General features: G+C 48.6%; 1 protein-coding gene and 2 long non-coding RNA genes across 4 annotated transcripts in view; 1 reads left to right on the top strand and 2 right to left on the bottom strand.

Moving 5' to 3' along the window:
* Positions 1–19,130, bottom strand: part of KCNK13 (potassium two pore domain channel subfamily K member 13) — a 105,600-nt gene that overhangs the window by 28,678 nt on the left and 57,792 nt on the right. The window lies entirely within an intron of this gene.
* LOC112448536 (uncharacterized) overlaps positions 2,435–19,130 on the bottom strand; it is a 35,386-nt gene continuing 18,690 nt past the window's right edge. Inside the window, exons 1-2 of the long non-coding RNA XR_003036933.2 lie at positions 7,379–19,130; positions 2,435–5,319 (exon numbers count right to left, since the gene is read on the bottom strand). The exon at positions 7,379–19,130 is cut by the window's right edge and continues 18,690 nt beyond it. This is a non-coding gene — a long non-coding RNA (uncharacterized lncRNA). The remainder of the gene's footprint in view (positions 5,320–7,378) is intronic.
* Positions 17,110–19,130, top strand: part of LOC101907747 (uncharacterized) — a 4,149-nt gene continuing 2,128 nt past the window's right edge. Inside the window, exons 1-2 of one of the 2 annotated variants that reach the window (XR_236267.5) lie at positions 17,110–18,270; positions 18,395–18,672. This is a non-coding gene — a long non-coding RNA (uncharacterized lncRNA). Of the gene's footprint in view, positions 18,271–18,394; positions 18,697–19,130 lie in introns of those variants that run through there. The other variant, XR_001501258.3, reaches the window with a different exon arrangement.

The following is a 19,130-nucleotide window of genomic DNA, read 5'->3' as shown; positions in this document are numbered from 1 at the left end:
ATACACCGGTGCTCAGCACAAAGCCTGACACACAGTAGCTGCTCCATATGCCTTGGTGAATAGAGTTAGAAACCTTAGTCGTCCTGTGTATTCTCTCCCATCTCCCTGAATCCAACATGTACCTACGTTCTTTCTCAAAAACACCCCATCAGAAAGCACTCCGTCACCACAGCCCTGATGGCCTTAGTTTAGGTCTTCCTCCAGCCTCACCAGGCTTGCTCTGATCGCCTTGCTTTTCTTCCTGCTGAGCAATGGATAAACCCTGCAAAGCCTTTCCTGATCCTGTCTCGGTGGCACAGCTGTAACATCACTGTGAGGTTTTTACCGCGTACCTGCAACTAAATGCAAAGCACGGCCTTCTCCTGGAGAGTACTGTTTGTGTGTTGTTATCTGTTCATTTCTGCATCTCCAACATCTCATGTTGAGTGACGGCTACTAAAGCATCAATAAATAATCCAAGTAAAGAATGATTTGTGAATTGCTCTCTTTTGTAAAAACCTCTGTGAGCTCACTGTTCTTCACAGGAAAAAAAAAAAAAAGAATTCCACAGCAGATCCCCAGAAGCCGGGCGCCTCAAGCTCCCCCCACATCCCGCCCCTTCCTGTCTCACATGGAGCTCCGTGCTCTCCAAGGGGACCCGCCACTCCGCACCTCGGGAGGGATGCCTGCGGTGCCCTCTGCTTGCCAGTCAAGATCTGGTTCAGAGGCCGCCTTCCCTGTGAAGGTTTGCTCAGCTTCCCTGAGAGCTTCTTCCCCTTTCCCCTCTGTGGCAGCCTCTGTTCTCTCTGTGAAGTGGTCTATTTGCCAGATATTCCTCCCCTCCCCCTGCCATTACCCCTCCCCCAGTCATAATGGGTCTGAGGCGCTGGGATGAAAGGAGAGGACCTCCTTCCTGGCCTCTTGCTTGGTAGCAACTGTGATGGGTCAGGGGCCCCAGGAAGGTGCCCTGAAATGATTTGTGTTTTATGGATTAGCAGCTCAGTGGTAAGGAATCTGCCTGCAGTGCAGCAGATGTGGGTTTGATCCCTGGGTCGAGAAGATCCCCTGGGAAAGGAAATGGCAACCCTCTCCAGCATTCTTGCCTGGAGAATCCCAGGGACAGAGGAGCCTGGCGGGCTACAGTCCACGGGGTCGCAAAGCGTCGGACACGACTGAGCGACTAAAGAACGACAAAGCATAATACCAGGACCAGGAATGGGCAGACACATTGAACAGCCAAAAGATGGTGAACTAGGAGGCAGCCAGTAATATGACACTGGTGGAAGGTTTTTAATTGAGAAAGTGTCCCTCCTCCTCTTAAATCATAAGACTATGCGGATGTGCGCATGCGCTCAGTCGCATCCGACTCTTAGCGACCCCATGGACCGTAACCTGCCGGGCTCTGCTGTCCATAGGATTTTCCAGGCAAGAATACTGGAGTGGGTTGCCGTTTCTTACTCCAGGGGATCTTCCCAACCGAGGGATTGAACCCCCATCTCTTGTGTCTACTGTCAGACATTTTCTAAAATTTCTATAGTGGACAGAGATGAAAACTTTTTACTTAAAAAATTTTTAAATGTGTCTAAAAACCTCTCAGGACTTCTCTTCTGAATATGATGGGATAACAAGAGCTAAATCTACCCTCTTGCCTGAAAGGACTAAATATATTGAACAAAATAAATGAAATGACAGTTTTCAGACTCTAAACAACAGGTCGCATGTATGCTGAAGTAAAACGTGTGACAACAACACAACAGAGCCTGGGAGGGGATGAATGGTGACCCGTGCTTTGAAGGCGCCTAGACTCCATGAGAAGGGGCAAGATAGCACTCCAAGACAGACGGGTGAAGTGTGGATGTTGGAGGAGACTCTTGAGAGTCCTTGGACTGCAAGGAGATCCAACCACTCCATTCTGAAGGAGATCAGCCCTGGGATTTCTTTGGAAGGAATGATGCTAAAGCTGAAACTCCAGTACTTTGGCCACCTCATGCGAAGAGTTGACTCATTGGAAAAGACTGATGCTGGGAGGGATTGGGGGCAGGAGGAGAAGGGGACGACAGAGGATGAGATGGCTGGAGGTCATCACTGACTCGATGGACGTGAGTCTGAGTGAACTCTAGAAGTTGGTGATGGACAGGGAGGCCTGGCGTGCTGCGATTCATGGGGTCGCAAATAGTCGGACACGACTGAGTGACTGAACTGAACTGAAAATAACACATCACACAGTTAAGCTAATAAGCCAGCAGGGAAGATAAAATGGAATAGTAAAAATTACTCAGGTCCTTCAAAAGAAGGCGGAAAATGAAAAAGAGAACAAAAATAGATGGAACAAACAGAAAGAAATAGTAAAGCAGTAGATTTCAACTCTGTTACACTAATAATCACATTAACTGTAATATTTAAACACCGAACTAGTCAGCACTGATTTTCAGATTAAGGGGAAGAAAAAGCAAGATCCAACTATATGGTCTACACGAGACCCACTTTATTTATTTATTCTTTTGAGACCCACTTTAAATATAAAGGCCCTGAGAAGTTAGAGAGACCCCTGGACTGCAAGGAGATCCAACCAGTTCATCCTAAAGGAGATCAGTCCTGGGTGTTCATTGGAAGGACTGATGTTGAAACTGAAACTCCAATACTTTGGCCACTGATGGGAAGCGCTGACTCATTTGAAAAGACCCTGATGCTGGAGAAGATTGAAGGCAGGAGGAGAAGGGGACGACAGAGGATGAGATGGTTGGATGGCATCACCGACTCAATGGACATGGATTTGGGTGGATTATGAGAGTTGGTGATAGACAGGGAGGCCTGGCGTGCTGCAGTTCATGGGGTTCGCAAAGAGTCGGACACGACTGAGCGACTAAACTGGAACTGGAACTGGAGAAGTTAGAAGTATAAGGATGGGAAAGATATTCCACATTAACACTGAGCAAAAGAAAGGTGGAGAGTTTATATTCATTACAGACAAAGCATAGGTTAGAGTCAGGACTACCACTAGAGGAAAGACGAGTATTTCTAGGGGGATTTTCTACCATGAATAAAGGGACCGGTTCATCAAGAAGACATTAAACCCCAAATGCTTCAGCAACTAATAGAGCTTCAAAATACGTGAAGCACAAACTGCTGGAACGGTTAAGGAGACGTGAGCGACCATGATTACCAGTGAAGGTTTCAACACGTCTCACAGTAAACGGCAGGATGATTAGACATAAAGTCTGCAAGGATACAGAAGACTCGAACAACACTGCTGATCAGCTTGACCTAATTAACACTTGTAGAAGATTCCACCCGCCAAGAGCAGAACACACATTCTTTTCAAGAATTGAACATTTACCAAAATAGATAATATTCTTGGCCATAAGACAAAACTCAATAAATCTAAAAGCATTCAAATCATAAAAAGTATGCTGAGGACCACCAGGGCTTAAATGAGAAAATAATAAGAGATTGGCACAAAACCCCCAGCTGTTTGAAATAACACACTTTAAAATCACCCATGAGTAAAAGAAGAAATAAATAGAAATTGAAAAGCATTTTGAATAGAATGAAAATTAAAATATGAAAAATGAAAGGTTATGGATGCATTTAAGAATGTTCTCATAAAAGAAAGAAGTCTTCATTTACAGGAGACATGATTCTCTATTAAAAAAAAAACAACTGAATCTTAAAAAAATTAAGGACATATGTTTAGCAAAATTGCAGTATACAAACACAATTGTATTTCTAGATAGTAGCAGTATATACAATGATCAAAATTGAACTACAATATCATTTACAATAGCATCAGGAGTATAAAATGCTTGAGGAAAATTTGACAAAAGACGTGCAAGGCCTGTATACTGAAGACTATAAAGCATTACTGAGAAAAACTGAAGAAAACCTAAAAACATCCAGACCCTAGACAAGGCCGGGCAGCAGGCGGCCGGGCCGGCCCCGTCCCGCCGTCAGTGGCAGCGTCCCAGGCGTCTCTGAGTGAAGCCCTCTGAAGAGGCCCGAGCAGGCCTCCGCCTCCCCGTCACCGGCGTGAGCAGCTCCGGGAGGCCCCGGGGCCGCTCCATCAGCGGACGCCGAGTGCCTTAGGCCCGACGCGCGGGGCCAGGGCGCGCTCCCCGGCCGGCGGAGCGGGCGGCCCACGGGCTGCTCGGGGGCCCGCGGATGCGCTGGGACGGACGGTCAGCGCTTCGGCAGAGCCGGCCACCTCATCCGCAACCGCAGGGACAGCACCGGCCCGGCATCTCTGCGGGCGGTGAGCCGGGTCTCCCGCAGCCGGGGCGCCGGCGGAAACTGCGAGCTGCCCGGGGCTGTCCCCGGAGGACGCCCCGCGCCCGGCCCCCATCCCTGCCCGCAGGACCGCCCGCCCCGGGAGGGTTCCCCGCGCCCGGCCTCGCGCAGGACTGCGGACAGCGAGGACGCGGGGTCCGGCACGCAGCTCAGGTAGAGGGCTGCAGTCAGGAGGCGGGGTGGAGGCCTGCTCCCCCAAACCTCACCAAAGTATCCGTGTACAGAGGGGCCCCTTCCCTGGACCTGCCCTGTACCCACCTGATACCCCGTCCCCAAGGTAGGCGCTGGAGGCCTGGCCGCTCTGCCTCCCGGGAACGGAAGATGCTCTGCGCTGATCGCCCAGTGGAGCGCCCACCCTTCACCCTTCAGTCTCTCCGGGCTCAGGGCACCCGAAGCCTTTCCACAACCCTCCCTCCAGCGGGTAAACTGTGTGCCTTTGACTGGCTCCTGGTGCTGAAGATATTATATGAAAGAGTTCCTGGGCCCCTAAAGTCAAGGATGGGGGTGCAGACAGCTTCCTGGCGTCTGAGACCCCAGCCTCTCCTTGCTCAGCACCAACTCCAGGTGAGGTGGGGCCAACGGGGGCTGGAGCGGCGCTGTCCCCTCTCCCCGGGTGTGTGTCCCTTAGACCCTGCCCCCTCTCCCCGGGGTGTGCGTCCTTAGAGATGGCCCCAGAGCCACGCTCTCAGCCAGGGTGTAGACAGACCCCTCCATTGCTCAGTGCCTCCTGGCCAGGCCCCTCCCCTGGGGTCTGTATATACATCCTATGCCCACTGCCCACGTTGCTTGCATGTTACACTCCTGGGTAAAGCGCAGCGCTGCCTCCTGGCCTGTGTCCTGCCCACCTGCAGGGGTGGACGGCGGGCGGGGGGCGGTGACGGAGCTGTCATCCCAGCTGGATTTCGTGGAGGTGGGAACAGGGGCGTTGAGACGTCAAAGCAGGGGACAACTCCCAGATGCCATCGGCAGGCTTGGAACTCTGTTTACTCTCATTTCACGTGCATGTATTTTAGGGCTGTAGATTTACTCTCCTGATTTGCTTCCCATAGCTTCTTCCTGAGCACAGAATGACAATAATCGATGACGTTTATACATCACTTCTTTAGCTTTTCAAAGCCCGTTTAAGACCATTGGCATTTTCCTCACCCCGCCTGGGAGGCAGTTGGAACGGGCAGCAGTACCTTTTCCCATGGGGAGACCCGAGCAAGAGACATGGCCGGGCGCTCGGACGGGAGAAACTTGCCCTCCCACCGCGGGGCGGGCGGCAGGAGTGGGCTGTTACTGTCACCCGAGGCGGGGTCCCCTGAGACCTGCGGTCATGGAATCCCTTCTCTGTCCTGCAGGCCGGCCCTGCGGCAGCAACAGAGGACCAGCCCGCTCGGTCTTAGGCCGTGTGGACAGAGACAGTGGACTCTGAGTCCTTGCCTCCCTTTTTGTCTTTTCGTTTGGGTGTTTTCACGGGCCTCACTTATAATAAACGGGAAGAATCTTCATTAAAGTCCGTATTTCTTCTACCTTGGCCCCCTCTCCCCGCCCCGAAAAAGAAGGGCTAAATACATGGAGAGAGATGCCGTGTTCATGAGCTCCTTGGGTGGTGCCAGTGGTAAAGAATCCTGTCAGTGCAGGAGAAATAAGAGACGAGGGTTCAATCCCTGGGTCGGGAAGATCCCCTGGAGGAGGGCATGGCAGCCCACTCCAGTATCCTTGCCTGGAGAATCCCATGGACAGAGGAGCCTGGCAGGCTACAGTCCATGGGGTCACACGGAGTCAGACATGACTTAGTGACGGGGCATGAGCATGCCATGTTTATAGATCAGAAACCTCTTACTGAAAAAAAAAAGAAAGAAGGCTCTTATTGTTAAGACGTCAATTCTCCCCAAATTGATCTATAGATTCAAGGCAATCCTAATCAAAATCCCAGCAGGACTTTTTTTTTGGTAGCAACTGACAAGTTAATTTTAAATTTCATGTAGAAGTGCAAAGGACCTGAAATAGTCAGACACAACTGAGCGGCCGAAACAGCCAAAGCAACTTAAGAAAGACCAACGCTAGAAACTAATGCTATCTGATTTGAACACTTCTTATACGGTTAAAATAATCTAGACAATGAAGTATTAGTGTAAAGATAGACAGACATACAGACCAGTGAAACTCAACAGAGTCTAGAAACAGACACACATCACACAGTCAGTTGAGTTTTTACAAGGGTGCCTAGGAAATTCAACCAAGAAATGAAAATGTTTTTTAACATCAAAACAAGTGATGTTGGAAATACTGGACAGCCAGTAACAAGAAACAAGTGACTGATACATGTAACAAGATAGATCAACCTCGAATGACTATGCTAAGTGAGAGAAGCTGAAAAAGAGCATACACTGTATCACCCCAAGTATATATAGATTCTAGAAAATGCAAACTAATTCAGAGTGACAGACACTGTATCACCCCAAGTATATATAGATTCTAGAAAATGCAAACTAATTCAGAGTGACAGAGGAGTAGTGGCTACCAGGGGATGCGGAAGGGAGGGTAGATCACCACGAGGCACAGGAAGGTTTGGAAATGATGGGAATGTTCATTATCTTTATTGTTCAGCTAGTTTCCTGGGTGCATACATGTGTCAAAACTCCTCAAACCATCCACCTTAAATATGTGCATATTCCTATACGTCAATTATATCTCAGTAAGGTTGAGAAAGACAGAATCTACGGTTTAAAGCAAATGGCTCTCCGGTCACGCTCTTAGCCCTGAAGTGACGCCACACCCTTGGCTGGGTTTGTGCCGGAGTAAGCGCTCCTGGGAAGGTGCATCTTAGAGCCTCTTCCTGGAGAAGAGGCAGGAGGGAGGCAGGGTCCTGGCTGGGCTTCCAGCAGGGCCAGCGCTCTGAGTTTTCACCTGGGGAAGCTAAGGACCTGCAAAGGACCTGCGTCTCTGGAGAAGGGGTGGTCGGTGGCCAAGAGAAGTCCCTCCTCTCATTCCCACTTGGTGGGAGCATAGGTTGGTCTGATGAGAGAAATAGGTCTTCCCCTAAGGGAAGAGGTAGGTGGCTGACAGCAGCGGGAGCCTCAAGCTCCCTCCCCCACAGGCTATTTTTAAATTGCCATTATTTACTCACCTACTCCCCAGGATGTATCAGAGCTCTGCCAGAAGTGGCCAGAGGAATGATCTCAATAAATTCACCGCCCTGGGGAGAGAATGAACTTTCGCTGATTTATTTCTCACCAAGGAGCCTAAAGCCTACAAAAGTCATTGGAACATTTATCTTCCGCTCTTTTCCAATATCCTTAACCCTCGGACTTTACTGGACATAATTCATCTTCCTCCGGTAATTCAGAGGCTACATCAGGATCCTACAGGTGATATGGTGGGATTGTCAAAGTGGCAACATTAACATGAGATGGGCTTCAGTTTATCTCTGTGCTCCTCCGGTTTTAGTACCAGACTTATCTCATTGGAGAGAGGGGGCCGGGAAGGGGAGGCAACTCGTGACTCCAGCCCTCCATCAAAGCCGAGCAGTGAATAGCACCGTTCCCTGACTCCATCCCCCCAGGTCTAAATGACGGCTTTGTTGTATGGCGTGTTTACAATGTTTAAACTCCTTGCTCCTTAACTGGCCTTTAAGAACCAGAATGCTCTTCGTGGGGGTAACACTTCAAGAACCAGAAGGAACGAACAAGTTTCTTAAGTCTTTCATGCTTAAGGTGAGGCCAGGCACCGGGAGAATCGAACCCTTCTTTAAGAGCCTGCACTGTGGTGCGGAGGCTCTGGGGTGTGGGTTCCTCCTGGCTGGCGTTGCTGTTGTTCGGTTGCTAAGTCATGTCCAATTCTGTGTGACGCCATGGGCTGCAGCATGCCAGGCTCCTCTGTCCTCCACTCTCTCCTGCAGTCTGCTCATCATGTCCATTGAGTCAGTGATGCTCTCTACCATCTCACCCTCTGTCACACCCTTCTCCTTCTGCCCTTAATCTTTCCCAACATTGGGGTCTTTTCCAATGAGTCAGCTCTTTGCATCAGGAGGCCAAAGTATTGGAGTTTCAGGTTCAGCATCAGTTCTTCCAAAGAATATTCGGGACTGATTTTCTTTAGGATGGACTGGTTGGATCTCCTTGCAGTCCAAGGGACTCTCAAGAGTCTTCTCCAACACCACAGTTCAAAAGCATCAATTCTTCAGTCCTCAGCTTTCTTTATAGTCCAACTCTCACGTCTGTACATGACTACTGGAAAAACCACAGCTTTGACTAGACAGGCCTTTGTCAGCAAAGTGACGTCTCTGCTTCCAACTTCCTTGTGCTATTCTTCCCCCAGCTCAGCATTCCTCGGCCGTGCTAGCCTGCCTCGGGGCCTTGGTGCCTGCGGTGCTCTCCCTCTGGAATGCTCTTCATCACACAGCTGACTTCAGATCTCAGCTCCAGGATCGCGCACCCCAGCCGTCGGCCACTTAAAGAACAGCCTGGCCCTCTGCCCAGCGGCACGCGATCATCTGCTTTATTTTCCTTAGAGCACTTGCCCCTATCTCAAACCACCTCCTTGTGGACTTGTCATCACAGAATGAAAGCTCCCTGAGACCCTGGACCTCACTGTTTCACCTGCTGTCTCTCCAGGGCCAAGCAGATGCCTGGACCACACTGGCTCCCGTGTGCTTTTGTCCTTCTAGAGTCCTCTGAGTCTTACTCCGTGTGACTGTCGGAACCAATCCTTTACGCCTTGCTGGACCTTGTCTCCAGCCCCATTGCTGCCTTCGGAACACCGCTGCCTGGACGTGTTTCTTTCTGGCCTCCAAATCCCCTTCCGCTGCTTCGGGGCTTTGTCGGGAATCCCAGGGCCCTGGTCCCCAAGCATAACGCCGGTCGCCTGTGGAAGTCCATCTTGCAGACGCTGCTTGGGGCGCCCCGGGAGGCCCGCTGCAGTTAGCAGCATCCATTTGGGGACGCTCAGTGCTCCAAACCAGCTTCTCCAGGGTGATGCCATGCTGTGTCTTACGACAGAACACTACCCCCTGAGAAGCAATCTCTTACTAGTAGCCAAAGGGGTGGCACTTAGCTGGTGTGTGAATTTGTGTGAAAATCAGGAAGAGGCTCCCCTCTGGGCAGACATACCCCTGGATGCAGGGCGTGAAGTGCATGTAGGTTTGAGCTCTCCACTCGACTCCTCTGGTGCAGTGCACGCATCAACCAGCTGTACACAGCATCTCAGAGATACCAGGTCAAGCCCCATAGGCTCGACTTTTAGCTCCCTCCCTATACGCCTCCATTTTCTGCTGTTTTATATGAACTCCCAGTCATCCACAGTATAGAGAATGGAGATCTGAAATTCAAAGATAACCCCTGAATCTTACTTTCATAAACCTCACTTCTACCAGGCCCTCGCTATGCGCCAGGTGCTGGGCTAGACACTGAAGCACATCGTCACATGTTATCAACCATGTGACATTAGCATTTTGTAAAAAGAAAAAAATACAGAATTCAGTAGATACACGATCCCATTATAAAATTAAAATGAATTCTATACGTATGCCTGGAAAGGACAGTAGAGAGTAGCCATATGGGGGAGCAGGATTTACAATGAGACTTTACAGCTGACATATTTCTGAATTGTCTAATATTTAAATTAGACAAAAAATAACAAGCTTACTACTTTTGTAAACAGAAAACAATAATGCTATTTTGGAAAAAATAGCATGGACTAAAAAACTGTAAGTAAAAAGTGGAATTAATAGCTTTAAATTTCAGGTTCTTTTATCAGTAAAAAAATGTAAATGTAGGGGGACTGCCCTGGTGGCCCAGTGGCCCAGTACAGGGGGCCCAGGTTCGATCCCTGGTCAGGAAGCCAGATCCTGCATGCCACGACTAAGACCTGGAACAACCAAATAAGTAAATACGTTTTTAAAAAGGTAAATATAAATGAAATAAAATTTTAAGTTGCATGCACACCAGTGTTCACAGCAGCACTGTTTACAATTTCCAAGACACAGAAACAACCCAAGCGACCATCAACAGGCAGCGGGCTTCCGACGTGGTGTAGATACAATATTAGTCATAAAAAAGAAGGAAATATTGCCATTTGCAGCAACACAGACGGACCTAGAGAATTTCACATCAGTTCAGTACATCAGAGAAAGACAAATGTTATGTATCACTTATATAAATCTAAAGTATAAAAAAAATACAAATGAATCTACAGGCAAAACAGGAGCACACTCACAGACATAGAAAAACTCATGGTTACCAAAGGGGAGAGGGAAGAGAGGAGGGGAAAGCTAGGAGTAATGGGGGAACAGACAGACCGCTGCGCACAGAGCAGATGAGCCGGAAGGGTTCTCTGTACAGCACAAGGGGCCGCACTCGGTGTCCTGTAAGAACCTATGATGGAAAATAACGTGAAAAAATATGTGCAAACATCACTTTACCATATACCCAAAGCTGACGCAGTATTGTAAACCACTGACACTTCAGTTTAAAATTTTTAGTTTTACTTCCTGTTATGGGTGCTGGAAAGGAGGGAAATGACCCCAGATGCCTTGGGTCAGAAGAGGAGATTCTGCCAAGCGTTGAATAATCCGGCCGGGAACACCACCCCACTCCACACGATGGACAGCAAGTCCTCAGAGGCAGAACGATCCTGGCTTCATGCTAACAGTTAAACTGTTTGCCAGGCTAACAGTGAAATCAATCTCTAATTACAAGAAACTCCAGGCTTTTTAAACACACAGTCGTGTGTAAGTAGCTCATTACCGTGTGTCAAGCCACTGGGTGGGAAATGAGTTCTGGTACTCGCAGTTCTAATGCGGGAAGCATGCAGCTGAGAATCAATTACACGGCTCACATTCTTACAGCTCATTTCTTTCCTCCATTTGCAGGAATAACTACACAGTTAATCGTTTACTTTGTTCCCATTGTGTCATTTTAAAAAGAGAAGAGGATGACTGCCCACAGTGCAGCAAAGTTGGGGGAAAAAGTCACCCTGTTGAGCGTATACCTTGTTACCAGCGGGAAAATGCAAGTGGAGTGAAGAAGCCAGTGACCCAGTGAAGCAGAGAGGAAAGCGAAGGCGGAGAAGGCAGAAGCTTGGCCATGTCTTTGTGTGTTTACTTTGGCTCTTTATAAATGAGCACAAACATAAAAAGAAGAAATACGAATCAGAAAAACTCACTCAGCTGCCCTGTGCCCTGTGGCTGATTAATCGGTCCTAGAAACCACCTCCCTGCCTGGTTTGCTGTTCTGTGCCTTTTGCTTTGTTCTTCTTTTCAATTCTCTTTCATTGTCTGTCTTAGTCTGAGAAATACACATAGAGCTACTCATAAAAGTAAACTTGTCATTTTAAAGATCTCCCTAGTGGTAGTCTTTTACATCCCAAAGTGAAAAGTGAAAGTGTTAGTTGCTCAGTCGTCTCTGACTCTGCTTTCCCATGGACTATAGTCCATGGGTCTCCTCTGTCCATGCGATTCTCCAGCAACAACACTAGAGCCGGTTGCCGTGCCCTCCTCCAGGGGATCTTCCCAACCCAGTGATTGAACCCGCATCTCCTGCATTGCAGGCAGGTTCTTTACCATCTGAGCCAGCAGGGAAGCCCTCACTGTCCCAAGTGGTGTGTGAAAGCCCAGTGGGTCTGCAGTCACCCTCGGTTCAGCCTGGGACGAGGGGAGGGGAGGCTGGAGGGCCTTTCCTCTCTCCAGTCTCTCCCGAGTCCATCCTGGAACTTTCATTCAACACTATTCAGACATTGCGGATCACCTATCCCCTGATAAAAATTTTTTTAAATTAAAAAAACTCAGTATACCAAAAATGGTGAATTTTATGTATGTAATGTATACTTCCATAAACCTGATTTTTAAAAATCAGTGTATTTCACTGTATACAAATTATAACTCAATAAAGTTGACTTTCTTTTTAAAGGGGGAAAACCCCCACCTATTCTGGCTAGATTCTAAGGATGGAGGTGAAAGAGTCCCAGCCTCAAAAAGCTCAGAAAGCTTATCTGGAGAGACGGAGAGGAAGGGGTCATTTCATTACAGGATGCTACGTGCTATTTTCATTATAATGATGACCATCAAGACCAATTATTTTATTGTCAGTAAAACCTTAGGACAATTCAGGTCTTACTAACATTGAAAAAAAAAAAAAAACCCACCTATAACCTATTAGTAAGTTTGTGACTCTGCTCTAAGGGAGAGGCTCACATATGCTTTCTGTGGGGTCCTTGCTAGAGGGTTCTCCTTCTTCTGGGTTCAGGACTGACTTGGTGAGGAGTCTCTAGAGTCCGTGTTCCCAGCCGCCCCCTGCCCTTCAATCAGCAGCCACCCAGCTTCCTGTTCCCGCTTAGAAGTGGCCGGTTGCATGGGAACCACAAGAGCAGACGCAAAGCTCTGTGACGGGCAAACCGCCTGCGAAACAGATAAGGGGCCACCGCTCTGTTTTGCAGGAAAGGAGGAGCCATTCAGGTCAGAGACGCGGAGAGGACACACCCTCAGCCACTGACTTCCATGGCCTCCAGCTGTCGGCCTGGCCCCATCCCGTCCGCTCTCACCCACGCTCTGGCTACTGTTTGTGACCTTCATGCACCAGCCTCCCTCCTCAGTTCAGTTCGGTTCAGTCGCTCGGTCGTGTCCGACTCTTTGGGACCCCATGGATTCAAGATTTACTGAACGTGGCCCCGCCCATCAGAACAAGACCCAGTTTCCCCTCAGTCAGTCTCTCCCATCAGGAAGCTTCCATAAGCCTCTTATCCTTCTCCATCAGGGGGCAGAGAGACTGAAAACCGCAATCACAGAAAACTAACCAATCCGATCACATGGACCACAGCCTTGTCTTACTCAGTGAAACGACGAGCCACGCCGTGTAGGGCCGCCCTCCTCTGTAACAGGTTTCAGTCTCCCGGTACCACCTGGCTTGTTGGTCCCTGCCACGGCTCTCCCGGCCCTGGCTCACTCAGACCAGGCGAGCATGTTCTGCAGGTGATGCTGATGCCAGCCGCAGGGCTGCAGCACCTTGGGTGGGAAGGGATGGTTCCCTTCAGGCCAGGTGAGAGATGAATGCTGGATGCCTGTCCTTATCTCTTCTGGGGGAAGAAAGCGGCTTATCTGCATCCCCCACTGTCCCTTCTGCTAAGTCCTTTCAGGCACTTTGGGAAACCTGTTTAACACTTGTGAGCTACCCATGCCCTAAATTCAATCAGAAATAAAAAACCTCAACACTTCGCTGTGCAGTGTGTGGGATCAGAGTCCTCCGACCAGGGATCAACCTGCTTTCCTGTAGGAAAAGCGTGGAGTTGTAACCCTGGGCTGCCAGGGAAGTTCCAAAGCCCCCTTGTTTTGAAGAGGCCATTTGCAAGATCTAGAGCCAAAAGGCAAGCCCGGTGCCCTCTGACCACCACCCCTCACCACGCCAGATGCTTCTCACACCCACCGTGACGCGGGAGCCACAACCTACTGAGACACCGCGGGCTGTCTTCTCCCCGGGGCCCGGCTGTGAGTCAGGAAAGTTGTCCCCTGAATGTTGATGAAGCCAGAAAAGTCTTCTGAGACCTGACACCAGGCAGTGGTCATCGAACAGAGCACAATGGAAGCTCAACATTTTCATATTTTGAAAATCTGAAAACTCACGTCCGTCGCACCCGTAATCAGCCTGGAAACAGTGTGAGCCATCGGTGGGCCTCAGCACCTCCCTTCCCTTGGTTCTGGGTGAGATAAACGTTGACCACACACTGCGGCAGGTGAGACGGGCTCTGGGCGGCCAAGGAGATGCTGGTGGGCTGCACACTTCCCATCTGTCTTTGCCAATAAGTTATCAAGCACATGGAGGGTTTTCCTTCATGAAACTCACTTTATCCTTATCTTTGTTTTCTTTTTGAATGAGTTGTGGTTGAAGGATCAGGCACAGATGTGTGTGTTTTTCTTAGAAGACCCGGGTCAGCGGCATGGAGGTGCAGGTCCCTCAGATGAGCCACTGGGTCCAACTGCTCTGTGATTTCACAATGTGAAATGTCAGGCATGCACAGATGACCTTTAAAGTAAGCTGGAGGGTAAACTGATAGTCCAGTGCTTAAGACTCCATGATTCCAATCCAGGGGGTATGGGTTCAATCCCTGGTCAGGGAACTAGGGTCCCACATGCTGCGTGGCCAGAACAATTTTTTTCAAAAAAAGAAAGCTGGCATGGTTACTTTTTAAAATTATTTATTTATGTGTATTTGTCTGGCTGCATTGGGTCTCAGCTGTGGTATTCAAATGCTTAGTTGTGGCATGTGGGATCTAGCTCCCTGACCAGGAATTGAACCTGGGCCCCCTGCATTGGAAGTGTGAAGTCTTAGCCACTGGACCACCAGGCAAGCCCCTGGTATACTTCAGTAAGCCTTGCAGCCAGGGCAGAAACTCTCAGATCAGCCTTGTGCATGGTTCATCAGCCACCTTGAGCCCCACAAGCAGCTTAGTGGGGTAGTCTGTCACCTGGAAGAGAGTTTTTTCCTCATAGGTTGCTGTATTCTTTGATTTGTGTTTAATAACATGTTGTTTACAATGACATTTCATATGTGTTACTGTATGGGGCTTCCCTTGTAGCTCTGTCGGTAAAGAATCTGCCTGCAATGCAGGAGACCCAGGTTCGATTCCTGAGTCAGGAGGATCCCCTGGAGGAGGGAATGGCAGCCCACTCCAGTATTCCTGCCTGGAGAATCCCATGGACCGAGGAGCTTGGCGGGCTACAGTCCAAGGGGTCGGAAGAGTCGGACACAATTGAGCGACTAGACCCCCACCACGTGTTGTTCCTAATGACCCCTGTTCATTGTAGAAGATTCAGAACACGCAGAAAAGCAGAGAAGAGCAGTTAAAACCCCCTCACGGCCCCGCTGTCCAGAAAAAGAGGTTACTACCGCTCTCCCCAGTTCAGGCTTCCCGTCAGCCAAATGGGACAAAACAGCACAAGAGCAGGAGCTCCAGCGAGCTTACAGCGTAAAGAACTCGGTGAAGACGAGCGGCAGCTCACGCAGCCCAGGTGCGTAATGGCACAGCACCTGCCTGCTGCTGTGGGAGACCACCAGGTCCGGTCCCTGGGTTGGGAGAAGGAAATGGCAACCCACTCCAGTATTCCTGCCTGGAAATTCCAAGGACAGAGGGGTCTGTTGGGCTACAGTCCATGGGGTCACGAAGAAGTCAGACAGGACTGAGCAACTGAGCACGTACCATGCTTTATTGATAATATCTTGATATATTTCCTCCAGTCTTTGTGTGTGTGTCTGTGTCTACAAACATCAACGTTTCACAAACTTTGGATCTTATGGAGGAGTTTAATTTTTCTTAAAGTTCCTTCCCACTTTAGCTGGGTTGTAACTAATCTTCCAAGGCTATGTTCTAAAAACTATCAGAGGAAGAAAGATGGAGGGTCTAAAACTAAGAAGTGTCAGCTCTGTGTATAAGGAATAGTGCTCATTCCCACCACTTGGACAGGAACTTGCAGATGTTTTTCCAGAGGCAATAATGTGCTTTCTCCTAATCATAATGGTCAAATCTAGCCTCCTATCTTATCAACTGCATACGTTTTACAAGAAAGCTGTCTGCCAGCAATCCTACTCCTGGGCATATACAGGAGAAAATCTAATGATACATGCACCCCAGTGTTCACTGCAGCAGTATATACAACAGCCAGAACATGGAGGCGAGCGACGTGTCCATCAACAGAGGAATGGATAAAGGACTGGTGGTACATATGTATGCGGGAATATTATTCCGCCATTAAAAGGAATGAAACAGCGCCAACTGCAGAGACTTGGCGATTGTAATACAGATGGAAGTAAGCCAGAAAGAGAAAAACAAGTATCGTGTAATATCGCTTAGGTGTAGAATCTAGAAAAATGATACCGATGGACTTATCTGCAAAGCAGAAATAGAAACACAGACATAAAGAACAAATGTATGGACACAAAGCGGGGGGTGGAATGAACTGGGAGACAGGGATTGACATATATATACACTACTAGGTATAAAATAGATAACTAATGAGAACCTACTGTGTAGCACAGGAAACTCTACTCAATGCTCTGTGGTGACCTAAATAGGAAGGAAATCCAAAGAGGAGATGCATATATACCTATAGCTGATTCATCTTGCTGTCTTTTACATCAGAAATTAATACAACATTGTAAAGCAACTATACGCCAATACATTTTTTTAAAATGAAGACAGTCTGGAATGAAGGCTCAATTTGCAATCACAGAAAAGGAGGCGATGCTAAGCAACCTGCACAGAGATTAGACTGGCCACCTGGGCCTCATCAGTGGGAAGACGGCATCAGTCAAGCTCATCATACGCAACTGCGGATACAAACGTGTCTCACGTGGGGTCATTTTGCTTGAGAGTCTTCTTTGATGCTGGTGCTGAAGGATGCTTTATGCAAGGGCCTAGCCCTTGGCCCATGATTTCAGCCACAGCAGCAGAACTGGACATACGTAACTGGTGCCAGAGAGGAGTGAGGCCCTGGATTTATATGGTGGAAATTACCCGCTCTCTTCTTTCTAGACATAAGCATGCTTGTGCTGAGGCGGTAACAGCCCGCCTTACAAGACTCTGGAAAGTGCTCTAGAGGAGGTTTTCCTGGGACAGTGAGGGCCCAAGACAGGGAGCAGGGAGTCTGCCTGGAGACACAGGAACCCTTTCGAAAGAGGAAGTGTTGAGCTGAGTCCTGAAGGAGCAGCCAGAGCTTTCAGCAGACAAATGGGGAGAGAGGAACCCGGTACCCCCATGTGTGGACTTGGAACTCAATCTGCCTGGTTTCAATCCTGCCCTGCCACTTGCTAGTGCTTATAATCTTGGTCAAGTTCCCTAACTGTTCTGGGCCTGCTTTATTATTATGAGGTTGTTTTTTTTTTTTTTCATGTGGACCATTGAAAAAAAGTATTTACTGAATTTGTTACAATATTGGTCGTGGTGTATGTTTTAGTTTTTTGGCCAGGAGGCATGTGGAATCTCATTTCCCTGAGCAGGAATCAAACCCTCATACCCTGCACGGTGAGGCAAAGTCTTACCCACTGGACCACCAGGGACATCCCTGTTGTTGTTTTAGGGAAGACTTTAACAAATCAGTTTTATCGAGATCCAACTCACACACCATAATACGCCACCATTTAAAGAGTACAGTTCACTTACAATGCAAGACATTCACAGAATTGTCCATTCCCTGCACACCCAATTTTGGAACACTTTCATCATTCTAGAAAGAACCCCCATACACACTAGCAGTCATTCCGCATTTCCCTGCAATCCCCTTAGCTCCCAGCCACCACTAACCTACTTTCTGCCTCCATTTATCTGCCTTTTCTGGACATTTCAGAAAACTCACACAATACGTGGTCTTCTGTGACTGGCTTCTTTCACTTAGCATAATGTTTTACGCTAAGGTCTATGACTGTTTCCTCCTGTATCAAAGAAGAGTAATAATTGAACCTGCCTTGAATTGAGACGTCCTGAAGTTTAAAAGAGAAGTTGCCTAGTGTCCGGCGCAGAGGAAGGCCTCAATGCTGACGTCTCTTTGCAGAGCCAGAGAGGGGATCGGCTTACACACCCGCCAGGTCTAGAAGGATTCCGTCATCCCCGGGCGCAGGCAACAACGAGGAGCCACTGCGCGTGCGCACTGCTGTCCACAGTTCAAAACGGCTCCCGGAAGGCACAGGTGAACGCCATTTCGGCGGTGAACGCTTCAGAGGCGCGGCGGCTGGGATGATTGGAAGAGCATCCTCTTGGGCGCCATGCGAATTCAGCTGGGAAAGAGCTTTGCAAACGGTGAACTAACGTAAAAATGGCAACTGTTACTTTTTCCATAAAACTTGTCCCAAAGGAAAGAGGACGCAGAATGCTGCGTGCCCTGCCGCGTGCGTGGCGCGGTGTGCGTGTCACTTCCTGTGACCCTCCACAGCCCTGCGAGGCGCCGGGGGCTGATTACTGAGGCTCGGGACGCGGCAAGACATCTGGGCCCGTTCTCACACCAGCGTGGACCAGAGGAGCGAAAATTCAAGCTCAGGCCTGGTGGGTGGAGGCTGATACTCTTTCTTCCACCTTAGGCTTTGCCATCTTGTGAGGGAGTTAATGCTTTAATGTCCTGGCAGTTTCCTCTTATTTATTTCCAATGTCCTTCTCTATCTTCTTCCAGTTCCGGCAGGCGATACGTCAGTCCAAGATCGTCTTCTCACAATATCGTGAGATTTCAACCACATCGCTCCTGAGTCTTCATCTTCTCCAAAAGAGGTAGCTTGTGGTTAAACAACACTGTACGCTTGATGGGAGAACAAATATAAATTTGACTGTGTTCATTTCTATGGAGAACTATGGAGAGGCTCTTCAGGTGGCACTGCTGAGCGTGTGAGGTCCCTCCAGTTTTTATGGCCACTTGAACCTAAATGACCAAGCCACCCAACTCCCCCGACACTGGTAAATGACGTTCTTTTAAAGTTTTATGAATTGTTCGCTATTTACTTCGCTTTACTTCACTATCTACTTTCCCAGGAAAACCGACTAGAGTTCATTCTTTTGCTTAAGCTCAACGAAACACAGTGAAGATCTCTTTTTAAAAAGTATAGAACACAGTAGGCAAGACATGAAAGCAACCAGTGTCCATCAAAAGATGAATGGAAAAAGAAGACGAAGTGTGTGTGCACGTGTGTTCGTTATATATATATATATATACACACACACATATATGTGTGTGTATATATATACATATATGTGTGTGTGTGTGTGTACACACATTGCTGTGTGCTAAGTTGCTTCAGTAGTATTCAGCTCTTTGTAACCCTATGGACCATAGCCTGCCAGGCTCCTCTGTCCATGGGGTTTTCCAGGCAAGAATACTGAAGTGGGTTGCCGTGCCCTCCTCCAGGGGATCTTCC

Source organism: Bos taurus, chromosome 10, assembly GCF_002263795.3.
Source record: "Bos taurus isolate L1 Dominette 01449 registration number 42190680 breed Hereford chromosome 10, ARS-UCD2.0, whole genome shotgun sequence".
Taxonomy (NCBI): domain Eukaryota; kingdom Metazoa; phylum Chordata; class Mammalia; order Artiodactyla; family Bovidae; genus Bos; species Bos taurus.
Note: the sequence above shows the minus strand (reverse complement) of the source record. Positions and strands in the feature narration are given on the sequence as shown.